Source organism: Puma concolor, chromosome C1, assembly GCF_028749965.1.
Source record: "Puma concolor isolate L17-30 chromosome C1, mPumCon1.1.hap2, whole genome shotgun sequence".
NCBI classification, from domain to species: domain Eukaryota; kingdom Metazoa; phylum Chordata; class Mammalia; order Carnivora; family Felidae; genus Puma; species Puma concolor.
Genome location: NC_141674.1, coordinates 23314904 through 23340204, shown reverse-complemented (window position 1 = coordinate 23340204; position 25301 = coordinate 23314904). Strand labels below are relative to the sequence as shown.

At 54.5% G+C, this 25301-nt stretch overlaps 1 long non-coding RNA gene across 1 annotated transcript; it reads right to left on the bottom strand.

The window, feature by feature from the left end:
- Positions 1-6839: 6839 nt before the first annotated feature.
- LOC147577883 (uncharacterized) lies at positions 6840-8676 on the bottom strand. Its single transcript, XR_015254577.1, has 2 exons — positions 8428-8676; positions 6840-7283 (listed from the first exon to the last, which is right to left on the bottom strand). It is a non-coding gene; the product is annotated as an uncharacterized LOC147577883 (long non-coding RNA).
- Between the last annotated feature and the right edge of the window lie 16625 nt (positions 8677-25301).

Sequence of the window (25301 nt, the reverse complement as noted above, 5' to 3'; positions counted from 1 at the left end):
GGCGTGAGTGTCACCGTCGTGAACTTCCCTCCTCCAAGGGAAGCCTCTTCACGTGTCCGGCAAGCATTTCCTGCAGGAATTTATTTCTCTTAAGACGTGATACTCACACCGGGTCTCCGTGTTTCCGGGGTGGGTTGCCGTCTAAGGCCTGCGGATCCGTTCCTTCTTCCCTGTCTTCACTGAAGTTTCTTAAGTGCCTGCTCTGAAACTGGGGGACGAGGTGTCACCAGCACAGACCCAGCCCCTGCCCCACGGGGCGCGTACAGTCTCCTGGGGAGACAGGCCATAACCAGAGGCCCGTGACCGTGTAATGACTCCAGCCTGGGGGTGGGGGTGTCTTTCCTCCTCAGCCACCCCCTCCACCCCCACCCACCTCCCTGCCAGACAGTTCTGGGACGGAGCTCCCGGGCCTGGGTCCTCGCTGTGGGACCTCAGGCCACTGGTCCCCTGACAGCCCTGGACCACACAGCTATAAAAGGGGAGAAGGGACCAGTCCGGCGCTACGTCGAGGTTTATGACAGAACCGGACCCCAGTTCAGAGCCTGCTGGGACGTAAGGGGTTGGCCTGCCACCACTCAAGGCCCAGCTCTTGACACGGCCTCTCCTCCAGGAAGCTTCTGGAAGGTCTTTGCATCCTCTTTCTGAATCCCTACAGCCTAGAGCTGTCTCCCCACCTGCAGGGCCCCCTTCACCTTCTCTGAATTCTCGTGCCGTACATCCCTCTGGTATCCTCAGCCGGAGGCGTGGGGACAACATGCTTCTGGGGTCAAGTGGCCCCAGCTGCGCACTTGGGCACAATGTTCTCCCTCTCAGAGCCTGTTTATTCACATGCAAGTGTGGGCGATAAGGCGGGTATTTGGAGACTATGGTGGAGATTAACAGGTAATATATAGAAAACAATGAGGGGCTCCTGGATGACTCGGTCGGTTAAGTGATTTTGGCTCAGGGCACGATCTCACGGTCCATGAGTTCAAGCCCCGTGTTGGGTTCTATGCTGACAGCTCGGAGCCTGGAGCCTGCTTGGGATTTTCTCTCTCTCTCTCTCTCTCTCTCTCTCCCCCCCCCCACTCATGCTCTGTCTCTCTCAAAAATAAATAGAAACGTTTAAAAAATTAAAAAAAGAAAACAATTAGCATGACAGCTGAGTTCCAGCCCTTCTGTGGCTTTGGTCTTTCACTTACTTTAAATGTTTACTTATTTTTATTCTGAGAGAGAGAGAGACAGAGAGTACAAGCAGGGGAGGGGCAGAGGGAGAGGAAGAGAGAGAATCCTTGGAGCCCGACACGGGGCTTGATCTCACAACGGGTGACACCATGATCTGAGCCGAAATCAAGAGTCAGAGGCTCAAACGACTGAGTCACCCAGACGCCCCTGTGGCTTCGGTCTTTTACAGGCAAACCTTTATGCCAATCCCAGCTCTGCTCGCTGACTAGCTGTGCGACCTCGGGCGGCTTATTCAAACCCAGGGCTTAGTTTCCTCGCCTATAAAATGGGGACAATAGTGGTACCTGCCCTATGCGTCCGGTGCTTTGAACCGTGCCTGGCTTAGGGCAGGGGCTCTACAGCTGGGGGCTGTTTTCTCGCCCTGTTGCTGTCATATTATCGTTGTTATGATTTGCAGGGCCCAGCATGCTGCCTACTGAATGAGGAAATGACCCAGAACCTGGGTAGAAATCCAAACGTCAGCGTCAGCGCTGGTGTGAACGATGGCTTGGGCTGGGGCCGGCGACGCCCAGGGTCGGTGCCCGGAAGTCATACACAGGGGCCTCGCAGATGGGCGCGTGGGCACACAGGCGCTGCTGGGAGGTGTCGCGTTTCTCTCCGGGCCCCTTGGCTCAGGGATGGGCGACAGGCAGAGGGGGAAGGAGGAGGAAGCTCGGCTTCCAGGCCGCCCACCCTGTCTCTGCCGACCCGCAGGGGGGCAGACGGAGGGGCCAGGCTTACGGCCCCCAGAGCTTCGAGCCTTCTAGCCTTCTCTGCACTTGGGGAGGACAGAGGCTGGACCTGGCGTGCGAGCGGGGGAGGGGATTAGGGCCAGGGAGCAGATTGCCAAAGCGCTGGGGTGAGACACCGTGCGGGGTGCCCTGATGGGGGGAGGGCGGTGGGCACTTCTCCCATCACCTCATTACAGCCTCGGGCAGGTCTGGCCTCCTGGTCGGTGGAAATTGAGGCTCAGAGAGTTCGAGAAACCTGAGGCCAGAGAGCTATGAAAGAGTGGAGTGGGAGCCAAACCTGGGTCTCCTCCTGGTGTCAAAATTCAGTTTTACCCTTTCATTTCCTTCCTCTACTGATAGCCGCTGTGCGAGCACGGACAGGTTCCTAAGCTTCTCTGAACCTCAGCGAGGCCGTCAGAGAAACAGAGGCCACGGGCGTAGGGACAGACTCAAAAGATATGTTAACGCAGGACATATTTGCTGGGCGCTTTCTCGTGGTCAGTGCCCATTCACAGACGCTCCCTGCTTTCATCCTGGGAGACCCCGATTGCCCCCCACCCCTCACAGATAGAGACAGCGAGCCTGTGAGCAAAGCCCCACACTGCGGGGGCACTTCTAAAGGACAGATGACCCAGTTTCTTCAATTAAGTTCTCACACATTCTTGCAAGATGAAGAGGTAATTTACAGGTAAGCTTAAAAGGCTTGTTAGCTAATCAACGCGGGAACTTGATTCAGATCCCGATTCAGATTCTAAAAAAACAAACAACAAAAACAAAACAAAAAAAAAACACCAAAACTCCAAGCTAATTATGAGGCAGGTGGAAATCTGACCTATGAATGAATAGTTGTAAAAGGATCATTGTCCGTGTTCCTAGATGTGACAGTGGTCCTATAATTATGTGTGTTTCTTCTTTTTTTTTTTTTTTTTAATTTTTTTTTTTTTTTAATTTTTTTTTCCAACGTTTTTATTTATTTTTGGGACAGAGAGAGACAGAGCATGAACGGGGGAGGGGCAGAGAGAGAGGGAGACACAGAATCGGAAACAGGCTCCGGGCTCCGAGCCATCAGCCCAGAGCCCGACGCGGGGCTCGAACTCACGGAGCGCGAGATCGTGACCTGGCTGAAGTCGGACGCTTAACCGACTGCGCCACCCAGGCGCCCCAGTGAGGTCACTTTTAAAATTTTTTTTTTTTTTTCAACGTTTATTTATTTTTGGGACAGAGAGAGACAGAGCATGAACGAGGGAGGAGCAGAGAGAGAGGGAGACACAGAATCGGAAACAGGCTCCGGGCTCTGAGCCATCAGCCCAGAGCCCGACGCGGGGCTCGAACTCCCGGACCGCGAGATCGTGACCTGGCTGAAGTCGGACGCTTAACCGACTGCGCCACCCAGGCGCCCCATATGTGTGTTTCTTCTTTAAAGCATCCTTATCCTTATGTAGACTGGAATATTTGCAGATAAAACGATAGGATGCTTGTGACGGGCTCACGGCAAGCCCAGGGAGGAGTGCGCGGGTGGGCAAGCAGAGGGGGCGACGTGAGATTTAGGCTGGTAATTGGAGAGGCTGAAGGATGGGCACATGGGGGTTCATTAAATTATTCTATCGACCTGAAGTTTAAATTTTGAATTCTTCATTCAAAGATGTTAAAAAAAAAAAAAAAGAAAGAAAAGAAAAAGAAATTGATCGCCGGGGGCATGAGGTCTTGCCGGGGTCTCACGCCAGCAAAGGCAAAACTAGGTCTTCTGACTCTGTGCCCCGGGCCCCTGCCTGCCCTACACCCCCTCCGCGTCCCCCGCCCCGACCGGGGGCTTCTGCAATGTCACATCTCCCCTGCTTTGTGTGGTCCACTTCCAGGGGGCCAGCACCTTCACCGGCCTCGTCCCCTCCCCTGCCACGGACGCTGACTCCCGCGAACTTCTCTGATGGAAGAACTCCCATGGAATAGTGACGACGGACGTGGCGGTGGCCTACCCTCCTCTAGAGGTGTCAGCCTCTTGCCAGAAGGAGGAACAGACACCGCCCTTCCCACGCGGGCGGCGGGTCACGGCTTTCCGGGGGATCTTTGGCCTTGTTCGCTGTTCACGCCAGTCCCGTGAGGTGGGCTGGCTGGGGGTTACCCCTCCCACTTTGAAGGACATTGGGTTGGGTCATTTCTCTCCATCTACAAGGCTCTGGCCAAGTCTAGACCTTTGTCACGTCTTGCTGGGAATACTGAAGTAGGCTCTGAGTAGGCTGCAAGGTCAAGGCACAGGCTTTGGCATGAACGGCTGGGGGTCATCCCCCGGCCTCGGCCAGTTCTTCCCGGGCCGTCCTGGGGCAAGCCACTTTGCCCCCTGACTTTGGCTTCCTCCTCTGTATAATGGGCACAGTGGGGACCACTAAAGGGGTTTGTGGGGATCCGGAGGCAAGGCAGAGCCATGTGCCCAGCATGATGCCCAGCACACAGCAGGTGCCCAACAGCAACAGGGGTGGTCTTCCCAGGAACAGCACTCACTACGGACTGCATGGACCGCACTCACAACATCCTAAGTGCTTTAAAATTGCAAAAAAAAATTTTTTTTTTATTTTTATTTTTAGAGAGAGTGTGAGTGGGGGAGAAGGACAGAGGGAGAGAGAGAGAGAATCTTAAGCAGGTTCCATGATCTGTGCAGAGCCTGACGCAGGGCTCGATCCCACGACCCTGAGATCACGACCTGAGTTGAAATCAAGAGCCAGACAGCCGACTGAGCCACCCAGGCGCCCCCTAAGTGCTTTTTAATACGCGTGCATTTAGAACAGGGCCCGGCACGTGGTCAGTGCTATATAGGTGTTTATTTAAAATAGCATCGTTTTTGACATATGAGCCCATTTTCTGCTATGGACTGAATCGTCTCCCCCACAATCCATATTTTGAAGCCTTAACCCCCGATGTGACTGTACTTAGAGACAGTGCTACTAAGGAAGTAATAAAGGTTAAGTGAGGTCCTAAGTCTGGGGCCCTGGGACACTTACCCAATAGGATTAGTGTCTTTACCTTGTAAGAGACATGAGAGCGTTTGAGCACTCTCTCTGTGTGAGCACAGAGGAAGGCCATGTGAGGACACAGCAAGGCAGGAAGAGGGCTCTCAGTAGAAGCCGGCCGTGTGGCCACCCGCCTCTCAGACTGCCAGCCCCCCGGACTCCGAGGGAACAAACGTCCCTTGTCTAAGACAGTAAACCCAGTCTGTCAGATTTCATTATGGCAGCCTCAGCGGAGTGATACATTTAATCTTTACAAAAATCATGAGACGTGGTAGGTATTCGTTACTTTCATGCTTACAGATGGGGAAACTGAGGCCTATAGACTCCAAGAAGACTGAGGGCGTAGGTAATAAAACTGTACAGGCGACCTTGACTCCCCCGCTCTCCCGGCAAACTCCTATGGGTCCTTCAAAGCCCTGCTCCACGACGCCTTCCCAGGAACCCCCAGGCAGCATTAGTCGTTGGGACTGGTAAGAATAGGAGGCCAGGAGGCCAGGAGGAAATAGGCCTGGAAGAGAAGAGGATGGAGAGCAGGGAAGGCCTGAGGGAGGCCGTCGGTGAACGAAGGGGAGGGACCCAGGCTCGAGGGAGAGCCTGTGGGTTGGCTGTTGGCAAGGGTGTGAACAGAAAAGTTCTCGGTCCTTCTTCCCACCATAGGTGGCTCTGCCTCACGGCTTGACCTTCAAGGCCCAGCCCAGCCCCCAGCTTTCTTGAGGTTAACAGACTGGGGCCTCACTGCCCTGGTTTGAGTCCTGCCTCCTCAACTTATTGGCTAAGTAATCTCAGGCAAGTTATTTAATCTCTTGTGCCTCAGTTTCCTTATGGGGATAAAATAGGGATAATCACAGTACCCACCTCATAGAAGGGTCCTGAGGTTTAGTTAAGTTGATGCACGGTACGTAGAGAATGCTTCATGGATATTAGCCAGTAGTCATCTTGAATTTCTCCACGGCACGGTGCTCTCTCTTTTCTCGGAATTCCAATGGGCGTATGTAGAAACCACACAATTTAACACAACGGTAGTGATAAAAACAATGACCCTTTATTGGACACTTACAATTAGCCAGCCTGTTCCTTTCTATAGTGTTTCATTTAGATGTCAGAAATAACCCCATGAGGTATATACTGTTAATATGCCCATTTTACAGATGAGAACACCGAGACCCCTTTAACATGTGTCTCAGGGGCTCTTGGGTGGTTCAGGTGGTTGAGCTTCTGACTCTTGATCTCAGCTCAGGTCATGATCTCATGGTTTGTGAGATCGAGTTCTGCGTCGGGCTCCATGCTAACAGTGCAGAGCCTGCTTGGGATTCTCTCTCTCTCTCTCTCTCTTCCTCCACCCTCTCTTCTCAAAATAAATAAACTTAAAAAAAAAAATGTGTGGGGCACCTGGGTGGCTCAGTCAGTTAAGCGTCTGACTTCAGCTCAGGTCATGATCTCACACTCCGTGAGTTCAAGCCCCGCATCAGGCTCTGTGCTGACAGCTCAGAGCCTGAAGCCTGCCTCAGATTCTGTGTCTCCCCCTCTCTGCCTCTCCCCTGCTCATGCTCTGTCTCTCTCTGTCTCAAAAATAAATAAAAACATTAAAAAATTTTTTTTGAAAAAATGTGTCTGAAATTACACAGCTAATACATGGTGAAATGAAGATTTGATTTGAACCTAGGACATCTGACCTGGAGCCCACGTGACTTGTTCCAGTCTGTTAGTCATTCACCCAATATTGGGAGATGCCTACTGTGTCCCAGCCACTGTGCTGGGTACCAGGGATACGGAATTAAAATACCCACAGTCCTGGCCCTTGGGAGACTCACAGGCTGAGGTAGAGAAGCTAGACCTGGAATCAGATGCCTGAGAATCCCTACGATGTGGGAGGGACGGGGCTGAGCCTCACGTCTGCATTCGATCCATTAGAGGCTATGTTTTATTTAACCATATTCTATCAGTTATTGGGCATATGGTCTATATAATAATTAAGGCTCCCTCTTCCCAAAGACAAGGCAGGCAGGTTTCTTCAGTGAAAGAGGGATATAAAAGGCACAGCTTTGGCATTATTTTTAGGCTTCCCAGTAAATCTGAAGTTGTCAAATATGAGCACTGTTGGAGCCGTGGTTGATCAACTGAGGTTCTTAGAAAGCCCCCGCCCTTCTGGCAATCGCCGCGCCTGTTCTCACCGGCCCAGACAAAGGTAGCTAGCTTCTGTGTGAGACGGGCACACGCCAAGTCAGAGTTCAATGCCGCCTGCTGATATGGATATGCACCAAGCCTCTGGGAGTACAGAGGAGGGGACAATTAACTTTGGGGCTTCCAGAAGAAAATATTTGAGTTTTGAAGGCTGTGTAGGAGTTCCCTGTGAAAAGAAGAGGGGAAACAATCCTTAAACGAGGAGGAAAGGGTGCAAAAGGCACCCCAGGTTATTTGGGGACTGGTGGAAATCAAGTGGGTCTGGAGTGTTGGGTTCATGGGGGGTGGTGAGGGTTTCTCGTATAAGCAATGTGGGGGGTTGCTGTGCAACTTTTTAGGGAGCGATATATGGTCAGATTTACAGTTTTGTAAACATGGCTTTGGTAGCTTAGGGGCAGGTGGGTGGGAAATTGCTGGCAAGACAGTCAATTCCCCAACCAGATTGTGAGTCCCTTGGGGACAGTGACAGTCAATGTCTTTCCTTCTGGTATTTTCCATAACACCTCGCAGGGGTGGGGCACGAGGATGGTGTTCAACAAATGCCTGCTGTATGAAATCCATGAACGTCCCAGGACGTGTGTATATGGGTGGATTTTAGTAGCACCCAGTGCCCGTCACCCCGAACCCCTTTCCGGTGCTGTCCGTGGTACTAACACACACTCTAAGGCTGCAAATCCCAGGGGGGTCCCTGGGGGCAGCTTGGTGTGTGCATGTGTTCGTGCGTGCGTGAATGCATGCGTGTGTGTGCGCGTGCGTATGTGTATGTGTAGGATGAGGGAGGGGAGGGGACCCTCAACATCTGTTTCTTGGCATCGAGGCAGGGTCCCAGCTGCCCCAGCCTTAGAAAGGCTTCCCCTGTGACTGCGTAGTCTGGGAGGTGGATCCTTACTTCATCTGGCCAAGGCTTAGTGCATGGATCCAAGGCAGGAAATAAAGACAGATAAAAAGGATGGGTTTAGAGTTGGGAATGGGTTTGAATACCACGCTGGAGAGTCAAGATCCACAGAAAGAGAGGGACAAGGTCACCTTTGTGGTCCAGAAAAATTGCTCTGGTGATAGCAAGGAGGGTAACTCTGGAATGTTGGGGCCACACGTTAGCACCCAACGTCATGTAACACACACGACTTAGGTGAGGGAGGAAATTTGTGAGGGTTAGAGTAACCAGGCAGGTTTTCCTGGAGGAGGTGGGACCTGAGCTGGGCCTGGAAGGATTTACAGAGAGAGCGGGAGGGGAGAGGGGCGTGCCAGGCAGGGGAACTGTAGGAGCACAGGTAGAGAGGTCAGAACGGCTAAGAAGAGGGAAGAGGCACCTGCTTTTCTCTTCTCTGTCCTCCCCGCTTCCTGGCAGGGGCCCTTCTGAGCAGGGAGGCGGCCTGCTCTGGGACTGAACTCAGCAGCATTTCTGGGTGTCTCTGGCTGAGAGAGGGGGCAGGCTCGGTGCGGCCTCGAAAGGTCCTTCCATTGTGTGTGAGGCTCGGCCAGGGCAGCGGAGGCGGGTCCATGGAGCCCTTTGTGTGCAAGTGATCCGCCCCGCACTCCGGCGGCCCCCACAGTCCTCGCTGGCCCTGGCCTCAGAGCCATGTCATAGAGACAGGCTGTTCTGCCTTGGCTGTGGCTCCGATGTCATAGCTGAGGGAGGGGGCGGGGTAAGGGGGTGGACACACGGTGGCCTTCGAGGCTGGCTGAGGGCTAACAAATTGCCTCTTGCCCTTGAGGCTCGTGGGGCTCCACGAATCACCAATTCATGACATCCTTTAACTCTGTGATCCTCAGGCCAGTGGATGAAACCTTCCAGCACCTGAGTCTCCCAGAATAATGGAGTCTTTTTAGGATCTTTCACAACAGACCCCGTGGGAATCATAGAATCCCGTAGAATAACAGAATCTTTTTTTTTTTTTTTTAATTTTTTTTTTCAACGTTTTTATTTATTTTTGGGACAGAGAGAGACAGAGCATGAACAGGGGAGGGGCAGAGAGAGAGGGAGACACAGAATCGGAAACAGGCTCCAGGCTCCAAGCCATCAGCCCAGAGCCTGACGCGGGGCTCGAACCCACGGACCGCGAGATCGTGACCTGGCTGAAGTCGGGCGCTTAACCGACTGCGCCACCCAGGCGCCCCAGAATAACAGAATCTTAAAAGCCAGAGACTCTTTTCCTACCTTCCTTTCAGGGCAAGAATGAGGGTAAAGTGAACCCTTACATGGAAGCTCATAGAACAATCCTGGGATGTCATGAACGCCCCCGAGTGTCAGCTGTGGTCTTTGTCTTGAGGAAGCTCAGGCCCGGAGAGGTGATGGGATGCGACTGGCCCAGGGACAAGCAGCCAGGGCTGGCAACACAGAATTGCAGCGGCCTGGAGGAACCCTGGGGCTGGAGGGGGAGGCTGAAACACGGTGATGCTGAATCCCCCTGCGGCCCAGCCCAGCGGCTGGTTCTGGCTCCGAAAGAAGGTCTCTAAGAGGGTCATTGTTCGGGGGAGGGCGGGAGGCGGGTGCCCTGGACTGCAGGCCTTTGAGTTGGCCCTGGCTCTCAGTGTCGATCCCCGGGGTGGTTTAATCTCCCGGGGCCCCAGTTTCTTCCCCTTTAAGGGGAGGGGGAAGGCTCTGAAGTCAGGTAGCGCATGGATCCTGGCTGTGTGTTCCTAGGCAGATGATACAACTTCTCTGAGCCCATTTCCTCATGAGTGCGATGGGGACAACAAGACCCAGAACTGCCATGGGGACTGAATGAGCTGATATCCTCTGAGGCGGGTTAGGGTCACATGCAGGCTCCCCTGCACTCAGGACCCAGCGGTCCCCGCTTGATGGGCTGGTGACTATAACCCCCTGGGTGCCTCCGTTTCCTCAGCTGCAAGATGGGCAGGACAGTAAGCCTCCATCATCGTGAGCAATTAGCCGTGGTCAGCGAGGAGACTGGAAAGTGCTGCACAGCTGTGTGTGACTGCGTGTGTGTGTGTGTGTGTGGCCCCAGTGCGTGAGTGTGCGCGCGCCTGCGTGCATGTGAATGTGTATGTCCCCGGTGTGTGTGCGCGCGCCTACGCGTGCGGCCCCCATGCGTGTGCATGTCTGAGTGTGTGAGCGTGTGCCCTCGGTGTGCGTGACAGGGTGGATGAGTGTGTCCGTGACTGCGAGGGTGTGCGCACGCGCACGTGCGGGAGCGAGTGTGGGGATGCCGGTTACCAGCAGAGCCGGAGGCCCGGAGTTGGTCTGTGTGCCCGGAATAGCGGCTTCTCCTGGCGGCCTCCCCCGGGGACGGAGCGTAATGAGTGTTTACGGAGCCCCTGCCAGGCGGAGAGGAGGCGCGCGGAGCAGCACTGAGCCAGGCAGCGGCTGGGAGCCCAGTGTTATCACATTAACGAGCATCAGGGTGATGATTACCATTAACAAGATTATTCGCCAGGCGGCCTCCCCATCCCCAGGCTGTGTCTACAGCAGGGGGAGCTGGGAGGCATCTCTGCCCCGTCCCTCCCGCCCCGGTCTTGGGGGATGAAGAGAGGGCTCCCCGGTACCAAGCCCGCCACACCCTTGTCTCAGTGAAGCTCTCCGGACCCCCCGAGGTCCGGCGGTGTCGGCACCCCCACTTCACAGATGAGAAAACTGAGGCTCAGCGAGGGGAACTGGGACGCCCTCTCAGGCCGGTCTGAGCCCAGAGCCGGTGTATTTTCATCGCCCCTCTGCGCTCTCTGTGGGCACTTAGAACGGACGAGCCCTGGGGTGGCGCCGTGCGCGGATTAACCCCTTAATCTTCACTATGACCCCATAAGGAAGGCACTGCTGTTATCCCCTCTGCAGGGGGGAAACTGAGGCACAGAGCACTTGAAGTAACGTGCCGTCCATGTCACAATGTCTTCTGCCTCCAGTGGGCCCCTCTCGTCCCAGGGGTCAGGATGAAGGTGTAGTTCCCAAACCTTTTGTTGTTCTTTCTGTAGCCCACCCGGCCGAGGGCTCTGTGAGTGGGGGCTTGTGGGTAGTTTTCTCCTGACGCGTCATCGCCACAGGCCCCTCGGTCAGGCTTACCCCTGGGCACAGGCTCTTCATGCCACATATCATACAGAGCGGAGGCCGCGACCCCCCCCCCCCCCCCCCCATGCACCAACATTGTCCCCACCCTCCTTGGGACCAAAACGTCAGCGCCTTTAGACACAGTCCCCGGGGGTCAGGTTTACGCATCTGATGGCACAGGCCAGCTACTGGGGGGCGGGGAACGGCACCGACGGAGGCGGGGTCCCCAGAGATGTCTCGCCTGCCTGATCAGCTCAGTCACATTCAGGGCCCGCCATCGTTCAGTCAATGGTCATGCCCCAGCTGAGAATTTCCGATTTCGACAGTTCCCTTGCTCAGTCGGGCCCTCATTCCGTGTTCCCCTCTGCCCAGCCGGTTGCAGGTTTGGTGTGGGGATACAGAATGGAGTCAGTTGTGGTCCCCGCCCTGGACTTGCTCCCAGCCTGGGGCGGGAGACGGACGCCCCCACACAGCACCGTGTCAACAGTGGGCACGGACACGCTTCATCCGGGGCCGTAGCAGCGCTGGTCCGGGAAGGCTTTTCGGAGCTGGAGGCAGAAAAGAGGAGGCGGGCGAAGGCAGAGCATGCGCAAAAGTGCGCATCCCCAGGACGAGGCTGGCCAAGAAGGGCCCTGAATGCCAGGCTGCGGCGGTGGCCGACCCCCGATATCCACTCTCCCTCCCACAGTAACCACACGGCGGCTTGGAATACAGACTACATTTCCCAGCCTCCCTTCTGTCTGGGGGTCATGTGACTAATGTGGCCAATAGGGTGCGAGCAAAAGTATAGCGGGTTCAGGGAGGTTCCTGTAAAGGGCGGTGGTGTGCCCTCTCCTCTACCTGCTCCCCTATTCCATTGGCCGGAAGGTGATCATGGAAAACAGCCCAGGAATGATGGAACAAGACAGAAGGAATGTGTGTGCCTGATGCCGAGAGGCGCCAGCCACTGGATGCTTTTATGTGTGAATTCTTCTATGAGGGTCAGATAAACTTCTTTCTTATTTAGTGTTCTTCGGTGTCCGAGAGGCTAAACCCGTAACCTAGCTGATAGGCAGGCTAACGGCTGTCACCCCTGAGGGCACAGACAGTGGCCAGAGTTCTGTCGGATGGGGAGTGACATTGTCAGATTTGCATTTTTGGGAAATCTGGCTGCAGAGTGCATGGTGGGTTGGAGGGGAGAGAGAGAGATGGGAGGCCTGAAGATCAGAGAGGGTGTTGATGCCTTAGAAGAGGGCAGAGATACCCAGGCCTGACCAGGGGCAGGTCTGCTCTACGGGCCCTGCTAACAGGGAGGGCCGGGTTGCTCACCCGGGGCTTGGAACATCAATCCTGCAAGATCTGGCCGTGGGAGCCCCAGGGCAGCCCCCTCTGGGGAGGGTCAGCAATGCAAGGCTGAGGGTGGGAGGCAGGGGGCTTGAGATGATGGATTTGGGGAGGAGGGGGAGGTGGGTGGGGCCATGTCTATGTGAATGTGTGGGAGATGGCAACAGGGGGTGAGGACAGATGACAGAAAGGAAGAGAAGGGTAGCTGGGCTACTTGGGCTCCTCTCCCTGCAGGGAGCAGACACCCAGTCAGAACCCAGAATAAGGGGCTTTGTTGGCTGTCATCGCTGAGCAGGACGCTCCTGGATCAGACTCTGACAAAGTGGTGGGGGCCGTCCTTCTCTCCACTCTGCCTGGTCCTGCTGGGCTCATTCTTTTCCATTCCAGATAGCTTTCCTCCACACAGCACACTGTGACTCCCACAGGTAGCTGGGAGTCACAGCCTTTTAGGTTGTGAGGCAGGAAGGAGACTGAGAGCATCTCCTTTCCAGCGGTCACACAAAAATCCCAGGGAAGGAGACTGATTGGCTGGGCCAGGGTCACCTGACCATCTGCGGCCAATCACTGGCCAGGAGATGTGGTGCTTAACGGCCAGGTCTGGGTCTTTCATGTAGCCTGGAGCCAAGGGGATGGGTCCTTGGGATTGTGCCCCCCCACATGGAGTAAAGAAGAGGAAACTCCCCTAAGGAGGAAAGCGTTTTTCTGTTACCTGGAGGCCAGGGACACGATCTGTGGGTGGACAGTGATAGCCCCAGACATGGGGGGTGGGGGGGGGGAAGGAGACCTCTGGGAGGAGGTAGGACAATGACTGGTGGCAGGGGAGGGGGGAGGCCTAGCCGGAGGAGAGGCTGATGGATGTTTGAGGTAAGATCTTCCTGCGCCTCTCACCCAGCAATAAGTACACCCCAAAATGCACCGCCAAGCCCCCCTTCCAGCTTCTGGACTCCCGGTGTCTTATTTAATTGTTAGGAAAGAGCACACCACACCGATTCCTCTGAGAATGGACGGACCGAGGGATGCCAGGCTACTCTTTCCAAAGCTCGCTCTGTCACTTCCTCCGAGAAGCCCTCCTTGACTGCACTCCAGTCTACAGAGCTGGGCCTTCTCTCCTCCGGGCCCCGTGCTCTCCCCGCCCCGGCTTACCCTGTGCTCCGGGGAGGGACCCACAGGGTCCCCTTAGCCGTGAGCCTTTTGAAGGCCCGTCTCTGTCCTCTCTGCGTTAGCACTCTCCCCTAGGCTTTGGTCCGGCCAGCCCTTGGGTGTCCGAATGTGTCTTTGTATTTGTCCCTGGGTGAAGAAATGTTTGTGTGTGTCTGTGGTTATGGGTGTGTGCCCATGTGTTTATGTACACCTATGTGTGTATAAGACTGTGGGCGTGTAATGGGTCTGTGTAGAGGTTTTGTGTGTCTGCCTCAGTGCATTTGGGATGGTCTCGGGGCACTATTCCCCTCTGGGGCTTGGTAACCTTGAGATATACACACACAGACACATGCACACAGACCCACACAGAGGTTCAGATACATACAGACATAGACACGCAGTTACACACACACACACACACACACACACACACACACACACATGCATACACACACCTATCTGGAGCCCTCCCGTGACCCTGCCGCCCAGGGCTGGCTCTGCGTGGGGCTACCCTCCGGAAGGAAGGCTGGGAGCCCGCGGCCCCGGGGCAGCCTGGCTGGAATGGATTCCAGGGGCTTCCCCTCCCCAGATGGGAGTGTTTTCTTATGCCCGAGCAGTGGCTGAGAGCCAGCCCCACCCAGCGACTTCCATTCCCAGCCATGTGGCCACACCTCTGCCGGCAGGACAGCAGGTGGCCGTGCAAAGTCAATAGTTCTGGAAAACACAAAGGTAATAATGGGGCCTCGGAAGAGGGATTCTCGCCCAGCTGTCTCGGGCACCACCCACCTCAGACTCCAGTGAGAGAGAGCATCTGTGAACCACCGTGAGAGATATTTATGTCGTTGTACATGCAGAGGCAGGGCCCTGAGTCAGGTGCTATGGGGTACACTCAGGGGTGGGGAAGGAAAGGGGACCGGTCCACCACTTGTCAGGTGGATCCTGACGTCCCCTTAAAAGGTGCATTCGCTCTGAATCCCTGGTTCTTAGCACAGCGGCTGGCACATAGTAGGTACTCAATAAGTGTATGTGGCACAAATTAATGAAGGAGGCTATTATCAAACTGATGTCAGAGAGGCCGTTTGCTTAAGGTCGCACAGCAACCATGTGGCAGAGATAGGATTTGAACCTAGGAACTGTCAGAGTCTCCAGCCCCAGCTTGTCCCACTGTCCATCCAGGTCTGCCCAAACTGACCCAAGGAGCCTGTGAGCTCATTGGCTGGAATGCACATCTTTATTACTTATCTAAAGTCTCAGTTTGCGCATCTGTGTAATGGGTTTGATGAGAGAGTATCAGATATGGAGTCACAGAGCTAGTTTATAAGAAGTGTAACTTTCTTTTTTGTCACTGACTTCTTTTCACTGAGGGTAGCAGGACAGGAACCTCAGTCATTTGGGGACCCCCTAACTGGGAATGTGTCCAGGTTGGGGAGAAAGGGCAGGCCTGGTGCCAGGAACTGGGGCTGAGGGCCTGCCCTCTGGGCTGTGGCTACCCCACACTGGCTCCGTTGAGATGCCCTCCTGCCTGAGTGGCCTTCGAGGTCAGCCCTCGGATGTCACAGATCCCGAGCTGTCCAGCGCTGGGGCTCCCTCAGCCCCTCCCGGGTGCACGGGGATTGTTCTGGACCTAGGTGTGTGTTCCCAGCCCAGCTCCCGCACTTGGCAGATAAGTCTCAGCAACCTCAGTTTTCTGATCTATGAAATGGGGATAATAACCATACTCGCCTCTTCGGGTTGCTTGTCAGAGCAAACAGATTAATCCACACCGAAGGCACCTGGCGCATTGGAACTGCTCAGTAGGCGCGCTTTTATCCGTTACTATTACCTGTCCTGTTCTGGAAGCTTGGTTCAGGCCAGGGGTGGGGGCAGGACTCCCTTGTCTTAACAGCTTTGTCTCGGGTCACTTCCACGCCTAACCCCTCCTCTCTCTCTCTCTCTCTCTCTCTTTTTTTTTTTTTTTTTTGGTAATATTTATTTATTTTGGGGAGAGCGCAAGCAGGGGAGGGGCAGAGAGAGGGGGACAGAGGATCCAAAGCGGGCTGACAGCAGCGAACCCGATGCGGGGCTCGAACTCATGCGCTGCGAGATCGCGGCCTGAGCTGAAGTCAGACGCTCAACCGACTGAGCCACCCAGGCGCCCCTATCCGCTCCTCTTGAGGGTCACATCCTAGGTCCTCGGGCCACTGGAGGGTCAAACTCTAGGCTCTTTCGGGGTCCGGGGGGCCCCAAAGGACAGTCTGGTGCTAAGGGTCGTGGATGTTTTCAGAAGACTCAGGTCCCAATTCCTGCCTTAATTCTCACCAGCCTTGTGACTGTGGGCAAGTGACTTTACCTACCTATGCCACAGCTTTCTTATCTGGAAAATGGGCGGGCACGAGACTCCTCGGGCCGGGGCCAGCAGAGCTGTGGACACAAAGGGCCATTGTTGCGAGCGCCTCCCTCAAGCACACGCTGACCGGGGAGATGACGCAGGGAAGGTTGCCCCAGCGACGGTTTTGGACTACAGCAGCCCCGGATTCCCCCTGGGAAACAGGAAGTCCGTGCTGCCCAGGTCACCGCCCCGGCCACAGGAAACCAGCTGACCCCTTCCTCTCCAACACCCCCGCCCCCCACCTTGCCTGCCCTCAAGCCCAGGAAGAGAGCTGCTGTCCTGTCAACAGCCCGGCCCGGCTTCTGAGAGCAACTCTCAGAGCCGCTAGGGCCCCAAACAGCATCTGGCCTCTCCTTTCATGAGATGAGCGGCTGAGGCTCAGAGAGGGAAAGGGGCCTGCTCTAGGTCACACAGCACCCAGGGCTAAGCAGGGGTAGAACTCCTGGGAGCTCAGCAGCAGCCGCGTCAGTGTTATATAATGAGTGTTTTCTCTGGCTTCCTGTCGGATTGCCACCTCCACAGAACTCGTTCGGTCCTCACAACCCTATGAACTAGATGCCACGATTGTTCGTATTTTATAGCGCACCCGAGAAACAGAGCTGTCAGATGTCCTGCCCCAGGTCACACAGCCAGGAGGTAGTGGAGGCAGGATTTACACCCAAGCAATCAGAGCTGGAGACGGCCCGATAGCATCTGGGCCCAATTCTCCCAGTTTTGAAGTGGGGACACTGAGGCCTGGGGCCGAGAGGGAGTGTGTCCCAGAGCACGCATGTTAATGGCAGGCTGGGACTGGCTGACACCTTTATAGTTGCCCACCACCCTCTTCATCAGCTTTACTCATCGGACCCAGGCTTTCTTCACGGTGGCGACGGGCCCAGATTAAAAAACCCAAAACTATTTTTCCCATTCTCCCTGGTGCGTTGGGATGCTGCGTGACCCATTCTGGCCCATGAAATATAAGCAGATTCACGGGGTGAGGCTTCCAGCAGAGTCTTTAAAGGCAGGTCACCCAACTGGTATGGGCTTCTAGCTCTTTGCCAGTCCCTCTCTTCCTGCTCGGAGCACAGACAGGATGCCGGAGTGGAAGCAGCCATTTTGTGATCATGAGGGTCCGGTCTTCCTGGTAGGGGAGGAGGACAATCCCTCTGTGATTGAAGCCCCAGCCCAGTGTTTTGTCTTGTTTTGCTTTTTGATTCTGTTCCTCGCAGCTCAGCGTAGTCCTGACTTGTGTCTAGAGGTGAAAGGACGCTGAAGAAATATCCAGTTCAGTGATGTTCAAGTTTTGTGTTGCATCTAGGCTCTGGGACACCTGCAAAACCCGTGGGAGGCAGGAAAACTGGAGGGACCCTGTGGAGAAAAGCCGTGGTTTTGTTTGGTTTTGTTTTGTTTTTTGCCTTTGCTTCTTTTCCCACTTCCGTTCTTGCTGGGACCTGCACGCCTGCCTTACACACACCTTAATGCCTGTCCTCCTCGTAAAGGTCAAGGAGTTAATGATTCCTTTGGACACTTCCAGCACCACAGATAATCTAAGGGGTGACCGGGCAGGGTCGTCCTAAACATTCTCCAAGACCACTGACTCCAGACACCCTGACGCCAAGACCCTGGGCTTCAGGGCTTCAGTGAAGGACACTCGGACCCCGGCCCTTGATCGGCCCACTTCCTGGATGCCCCACAGGACACGTGCACCAGACCACAATCGTCAATAAAAACCCCAGATGCCAAGCAAAGACGAAGCTCTCTTCTCTCCTTTCTGAGTCTCCTGGACACTCAGTCCCTCTGTATCTTCTCTCTCTCTCTCTCTCTCTCTCTCTCTCTCTCCAGTAAACTCTGCTTTCACCTCCTGCTGGCTCACATTTGAGCCACTCCATCCTGTGTGAAGCTGACGGCCCTCTTGGCTGGTCCTGTGGGACCCCCTCTGGGTCTCTGGGCCTGGCCTGCTAGCATCAATTGAGTGTGTGTGTGTGTGTGTGTGTGTGTGTGTGTGTGTATTTATGTATATTTATACATACATAACCCTCAAATTTCCAGGCCCTGTGGGAGGAGGACCCCATCTCCCTGCTTAAAAGAGAACAGATGTTTGTCCATTGCTAAAATGGTGTAAAAGCCACTGTTTCATCACATTCTATGTAAAGGTGGGGAAACTGAGGCTCAGCGACAAGGTGGTGGCTTCACGTTGAGGATAAAGAGGCCCCACAGTGCCTTGCGCGGAGGAGGAGGCCGGCAGCCACAGAGGGACCCCGCCACAGGTAGCAAGCAACCCAGAGCGCAGGTGCGGGCAGGGGGAGCCGGGCCCAGGTAGGGGGACGCACGGGGACTGGACAGGGTCAGAAGGCCGAGCATCGCTGTGACCCAGGGTGGTTCCAGTGTGATGTGGGAGGACAGGTCCCAGCCGGTGCGTCTGAACCCTGGGCCGGGGGTGGGGGTGTCTTGGTGAGCGGGGCAGGCTGAAAAGGGCTGAGGCACAGGGTGCCCAAGAGAGGAAAGTCCCAGCACCCTTTGCCTAACGGAGCCTCTGCCCTGCTGGGGCCCTGCTGTGCGGCCTGAGGCAAGCCTTGGCCCCTCTCTGGGTCTCTCTGTGGGTGGGGGAAGCTCTCCCCAGGGCTCTTTTTGCTCTGACACCCGGGAAATGTGGTGTAACAGGAATGATACCGGTTTTGAATGTACCGGTGTGTTTCTTAACTGCTTTCATGTGACTTTCTTCCTTTTCAGCCAGAGGCGTCCAGGGTTTTAGGAATGGGATTGAGGATCGGGAGCACAAAAGAGGAGAATTGATGTTCGGCTTTTGACTGAATAGGATCCTGCAGTCTTCAGCCAGATAATGGTCTTGAAAGCCGGGCTTTGTTGAGAGAGGGGAAGGCTTTGTAAGTCCCTAAAGTCCTCTTTGCATATCAAGAGCCCAGCCTGGCTGTCTGGGTGATCACAGGAGGAGCGCAGGGAGATGGAAGGAGAGGAAGAGGGAAATTCTGGCCAGACAGGCAGAGGACGGGGAGGCTCAGCCACCTCGGTGGGGGGGCGGGGGGGGGGGGCAAAGCAGGGATTCTGGCCAGCAGGAACCAGGAGGAGGACATGGCCTGGGGCCTACGGAGACACCCAGGGGCCCTCCCTCCTGGGCATCAGCTTCTGGTGGGGATGAGACCACAGATCCCCCAAACCCTACACGGGGTCCTAGGGCATCAGTGCCGATGATCCAACTCTGCCACTTATGCAACGTGGGGAAGGAGGTAGGGTGTGGGCGTGGGAACAGGATGCCGGCAGGAGGGGTGTCTGACCTTGCTGGGGCCCGCCACCTGCCTGCGTCACCAGGAGGTCTAGAATTCCAGCCTGCCCCATGAGGATCAAGAGAGCGTAGGACGCTCTCTTGTAGGACGAGGTGCTTTGAATGGATTGCCCGTGTGTGGACTGGGCGGGCCACGCACAGACGGGAGACCTCACCCCACTGCTTCCAGGAAGCTCGGTCGGATTCTCCCCACCCACCTCTAGCCCCTGTCGCCGTATTTGGAAGGAGAAGTGGGAAAGGGGGAAACCTTGAAACGTTGAGCGTTCACCCCAAGGCAACAGAGTTAACCCCAGAGAGACCATGTTCAACTGAAGAGGGACAGACTCGGATCTCATCGGTAATGAATTTGCCAATTAAGAGCCCTCCACCCCGCCTCTACCATCAGTGGGATGAGTAGATGAGCGTGAGATGAGATCATTTGTGAGAGCTAGAAGGAAGCTGTATTTACTTTTCCTTTGTGCATCTGAACAATAGCGTGCGGTTTTGAGCTGCCGGTCCCGAGGGAAAGGCCTCATGTTTGTCCTTCCCTCTCTTTGCTCAGGTTTTCCTTGGCCAGTTTTTGCAGATGGAGGCTGGCGGGGAGGGGAAGGGGTGGGGGTGGGGGTGGGTAGATGGCTACACAGGTGCTACCTGCCCCGTCTTTTAGGAATCGTTGCCTTACTTGATAGTCTTAAGGATGATCGTCCCTCTCGGGGGCAACTGAAGCTCAGAGAGGTTAAGCAGTTTGTCCGGGGTCACAAAGCAAATTGGCGACGGAGCTGGGATTTGCACTTGGATCTTCAGATTCCTGAAGTCACGTGCTTCTCACTCGCACAGGTGCTGTGGAGATCACCACCGCCACGTGATTGATGACGGTGATTACAAGGCCATGATCTACTTGGGGGACCCTCCTGGCATGTGACAGGAGACATCCACAGCGATTAGTCGGGGGCCGCACAGGAGCTGCTTGCTGGCTTCCAGGCGTGTCACGGCAGTGGGTTCTGAGCCATCACTCTTCCTACGGTGGATGAGGAGGCCCAGATGCGCCTGGCAAAATGATGTACAAGAAAGACTCATGCGTCTTGCTCCAATTAAGATGTTGGAAGAGAAGAGAGTCTAATTGTCCCACAATTACCTTTATTTATCAAACTCAGAATGAAGTGTGATTATGAAGTGTCTCAGGAGAAGAGTGCAGAGTTGGGGATGGTCCAGGCCCTGCCTGGCGTCCCAGCCGCTGCGGGGGAGGAAGGACAGCCACGGCGGCACCTGCGGACGGCCTCCCCATGGAGGAAGCCAGGTAGATGAGCAAGGTGAGTTCTGGCTCCCGCTGTGCCACCGGATTGCAGGGGACTTTGTCCCTTCCCGCAGCATCTGGGACAGACCTCCAGCAGATTTTCCATAAACGTTTGTTGAATCGGTGGGTGACAGGTAAGGCGACTTAGGCTCATGAGGGTTCAGTAATTTACCCGAGGACACACAGTCAATAATTCTCAGAGCCACAAGTCAGTGTGTTTGACCGAGTGGAGTTCAAGTGCTTTGAAACACAGGACCAAGGATAAGCCGAAGACGTTGGTTTATCATTGCATGGTCACACACCCACAATAGACCGAGGACCACTTGGATGCATCAGAATAAACGTTCAGAAAGAAAAGAATGAACGAACTGATTATATGCCAGGCGCTGTTTTATGCACCAGTGCTGCAGGTGTCCGTGAAACACCATCTCTAATTTCAAGAAACAGTCTAGTGGGGAGACAGAGCTGGCAAGGCAGTGTGACATGTGCGGTAAATGCAGAATGTCCGGGTCCCGCAGGTGGTTGGACCAGGGTGGGGGCCAGGAAGAATTTCCTGGAGTGTTTGACATTTGGGAGCAGTCTCAAAGGATGAGGGAGGGATGGGATAGATAAGCCAAGGAGAAAAGCCTGTGCAAAGGCCCTGGGGGTGAAAAGGTTGACCCTGCCGGGCTGACCTGTCTGTGTGCAGGTGGGCACCGGAAGCTGTGGGATGGGAAGTGGTGACCCTGGGCTGGCCCCGGCCCTGCCTGCTGGGCCAGCCATCCACTCTGAACTTGCAGACTCCGGAGGCCCCCGGCTGCTGCCACACCCTGCCAGCTCCCGTGGCACGAGAGAGGAGGAGGAAGCAATCTTAGTTTGCTCAGTTTCCTGTGGTCCGTCCGTAATCCCTGTGCTGGCTCCAAGGAGCAATGGCTCAAGATAGCTTTGCACAGCAGGATGGATGGCGGGCCACAGACGGGCTTTTCCGACCTGGGGCTCCTTTTGTATCCGTGTGTTGGCTGCTGCCTGGCCACAGCCCGTGCATGCCCAGCTGTGGCCGAGTGGGCAAGAACCGAGGGGGGCTGGCATTTGTAGAGGACGGACTAGGAGCTACACACAGTCCTGGGGTCTTTCACACATGGTCTTCTCACCGACTCCTCATTGCAGCCTAGAGGTGGCGCTGTTATCCCCATTTTGTAGATGAGAAGGCAAATGCTCAGGGGGGTTAGGAAGCGGGGCCAACGTTTGGACCAAGATTGTCTTGGTCCACTATGTCAAGACCAGCCAAGCAACTAAAGGCAAATGTTGGTCCTACCGGTAGGTCCAGGGTGTGTGAAATAAGGAGTGGGCATGAGGGCCTGGGGGAAAGTGCTGGAAAAGTTCAGTTCTCCTCAGCTAATTCTGACTTTGAGTGCCTTGAGTGGCCCTTCATAGGAAGACAATAACACTGCTGATGGTCCTTTATATTTTAATACACTGTATATCCATACATGTACTCATCCAACTCTCCATCTCCATGTCCATCCATCCATCCACCCATCCTCCCATCCATCCATCCATCTATCCATCCATCCATCCATCCATCCACCCATCCATCCACCCATTCTCCCATCCAGCCATCCAGCCATTCATCCATCCATCCATTCATCATCCACCCATCCATCCATCTACTCATCCATCCATCCACCCATCTATCCATCCAGCCATTCTCCCATCCATCCAGCCACTTATCCATCCATCCTCCCATCCATCCAATCACCCATCCATCCATCTATTCATCCATCCATCCATCCATCCATCCATCTACCCATTCTCCAATCCATCCATCCAGCCATTCATCCATCCAACCTCCCACCCATCTATCCATCATCCATCCACTCATCCATCCATCCATCCACCCATCCATCCATTTACCCATTCTCCCATCCATCCTCCCATCCATCCATCCATCCATCCACCCATCCATCTACTCATCCATCCATCCATCCATCCATCCATCCATCCATCCACTCATCCATCCATTCATCCATCCATCCATCCATCCATCCTCCCATCCATCCATCCACCCATCCATCTACTCATCCATCCATCCATCCATCCATCCATCCATCCATCCACCCATCCATCCATCTACCCATCCATCCATCCATCTACCCATTCTCCCAACCATCCATCCATCCATCCATCTACCCATCCTTCCATCCATCCATCCATCCATCCATCCACCCATCCATCTACTCATCCATCCATCCATCCATCCATCCACCCATTCTCCCATCCATCCAGCCATTTATCCATCCATCCTCCCATCGATCCATCTACTCACCCATCCATGAATGCATCCATCCATCCATCCATCCATCCATCCATCCACCCATTCTCCCATCTATCCATCAATCCATCCATCCATCCATCCATCTACCCATTCTTCCATCCATCTATCCACCCATACATACATACACCCATCCATCCATCTACCCATCCATTCATCTACCTATTCCCCCATCCATCCAGCCATTTATCCATCCATCTACCCATTGTCCCATCCATCCACCCACCCATCCATCTACTCATCCATCCATCCATGCATCCTTCCACCCCCCCCCACCACACACACATTGGTTAATTTAGTGTTTTAATGAGGAACTGTGAGAACCCAGGGTCTTTCTATATTTTTGCTCCGTGGTCCTCAGAACATCAGGCATTTGTCCCCATCTTTGCTCCTCATGACCGCAGGATCTCTGAGCGTCTCTCCTCACACATCAGTGTTCAGAAGCCAGAAGAGAGAACATCCCCTCTCTGTGTTTCTTTAATGAGGAAAACTTTCCTGAGGGATCCCCGGGAGACTTCCTCTCATGTCTCCTGGGTCACAATTGCATCACATGGCTCTTCCAAAACAGCTCTCTGGCAAGGTGAAAGGTATCCCCACGATGGCCGTAAACTAAACAAGATGTGTCACTGGCGGGCGGGGAGGGGCTCAGATCTCCTTGTATAGGCTTCCAGAGACTCTAGGGGAATTGGGATTCATTTAGCAAAGAGGAAGGAAGGGAAGAGGGAGGTAGTTGATGAGTAGGCAAATGTGTCAGCCACTCCATCCATCTTCCCATTCGCTCATCATCTGCACAGCGATTCATCCATATATCCCCCATTTATCCATCCATGCGTCCATTCATCTATCAAACGTTTATTGATGCCCACTGAGAGCCAGGCCCTCTGCTCCTCATCTGATGGGAACTCACAAGAAAAAGATCTCGTTAGGGAGAAATATGGAGTTTCCCATCACACCTCTGATAACTGCTTTATTTAAGTCCCAGTAAGAATCATATCTGGAGATCGTGCTGTGCGTTGCAGTTTGCGAAGACCTCCCAGGACCACTTCTTCATTCCACACACGTTTATTAAGCATCTGCCACAGCCAGGCACAGCTTTTTAGTTTTACAAAGTGCTTTTTCCTGCATTTGTCAGGGAGAGCGCTCCAAAGTCAGAGACCAAATGTATTTTGGAGGCAAGAATGAAGCGTCCCTCAGGCCTTCTTCAGAGCCAAGGGCGGGGAGTCTCCTGGGGTCAGGGTTGTTGACGGGGTGGGCTTCCCCTGGGGTGAGGGAGAAAGTGTTTTCCAGAGACAGGTCAGGGCCTTTCTAGAACTAAACAGACAGCATTTTTTAGGGCTGGAAGTCAGCGTTGTTCAGGGCTAGGGTGGGGTTTCTGCGTCCACAGGTTATGTCTTCTGGGTGTCACCCTGTCCCAGGGTGTCTTCTGGGCCAGGTATGACGGAATCGTACTTTCCATTACAAAGTGGGCATCTCTCCTAGCCCCAAGGGGAGGTGCAGATCTTCCCTCTGAGAAGCCAGGCAGTGTCCCCCAGCCCTCTAGGGGCGGTGGGGTTGGTAAATGTAACTTGGCCTTTGACACGAATGCCTCCGTTTTGGTCAGGCTCACTTGCCTCCTCACCCTTCACCTCCCAGGACACTCAGAGCCTGTTACCGGTCTGTGCAACATCTCAGGATCTCCAAATCTACCTGATGGCCCACTGACCCTCATCATCCCACGTTCTACCTCCTGGGTCCCTCTCTACTCAGACCCAGGGATGGAGGGCAGTGTCGCTGTAAGAACAATTACTTCCACTCATGTGTCAGCTAGAAAATGGGCCTCGCCTCCCAGGTGATCAAATTCTAGGCCTTCCAGATGAGAAGAAATACCTTGAATTATGTATGTATTCTTAAGGTCATTAGGATAATGGCAGGACACATGAAGACATTAGGAATGCCAGGTTTTCAGAACATTCTTGCCTTCCGTGTCCTCTCAACCGTGTCCACTCTTGGTTTAGAGTGGGTGCCAGACATCAAGGACAGGGGTTAGCGACATGTGTGGCTTGGAATCCCCCATACCCAGAGACCAGGGGCCCTTCAGACGCTGGAGCTATGATTACGCCAGATCCAGAGTCTTCCCCACTCAGAGGCTCAGAGCCCACGACCTTCGAAGATATTAGGTCTCCATTCTTGGGGGCTTAAATGGCAGGGTGATGGAGCCAGCTCGTAGTGGCGATTGTATGAGGTGACTCAACACATCTCCTCCCAGATCTGCTTTCAATGACGTCACGTTAATAACTTGAACTCAGCCACGGTGGGGTGTTCCAACCACCATGGAAATCGGCAAACACTACCCGTCAGCGGCGCCCCTCCCCCATTGAGGGCCTGTTGTTAAAATTCACCAGCACCCCACTCAGAGACCTCCAGACTCAGAGCAGAAAGTCCTCCAGGTTTAGGGGCGGACTTTCTGGGTCTTGTGATGAAACTATTTTCTAGATTTTTGGATATCGTATTTT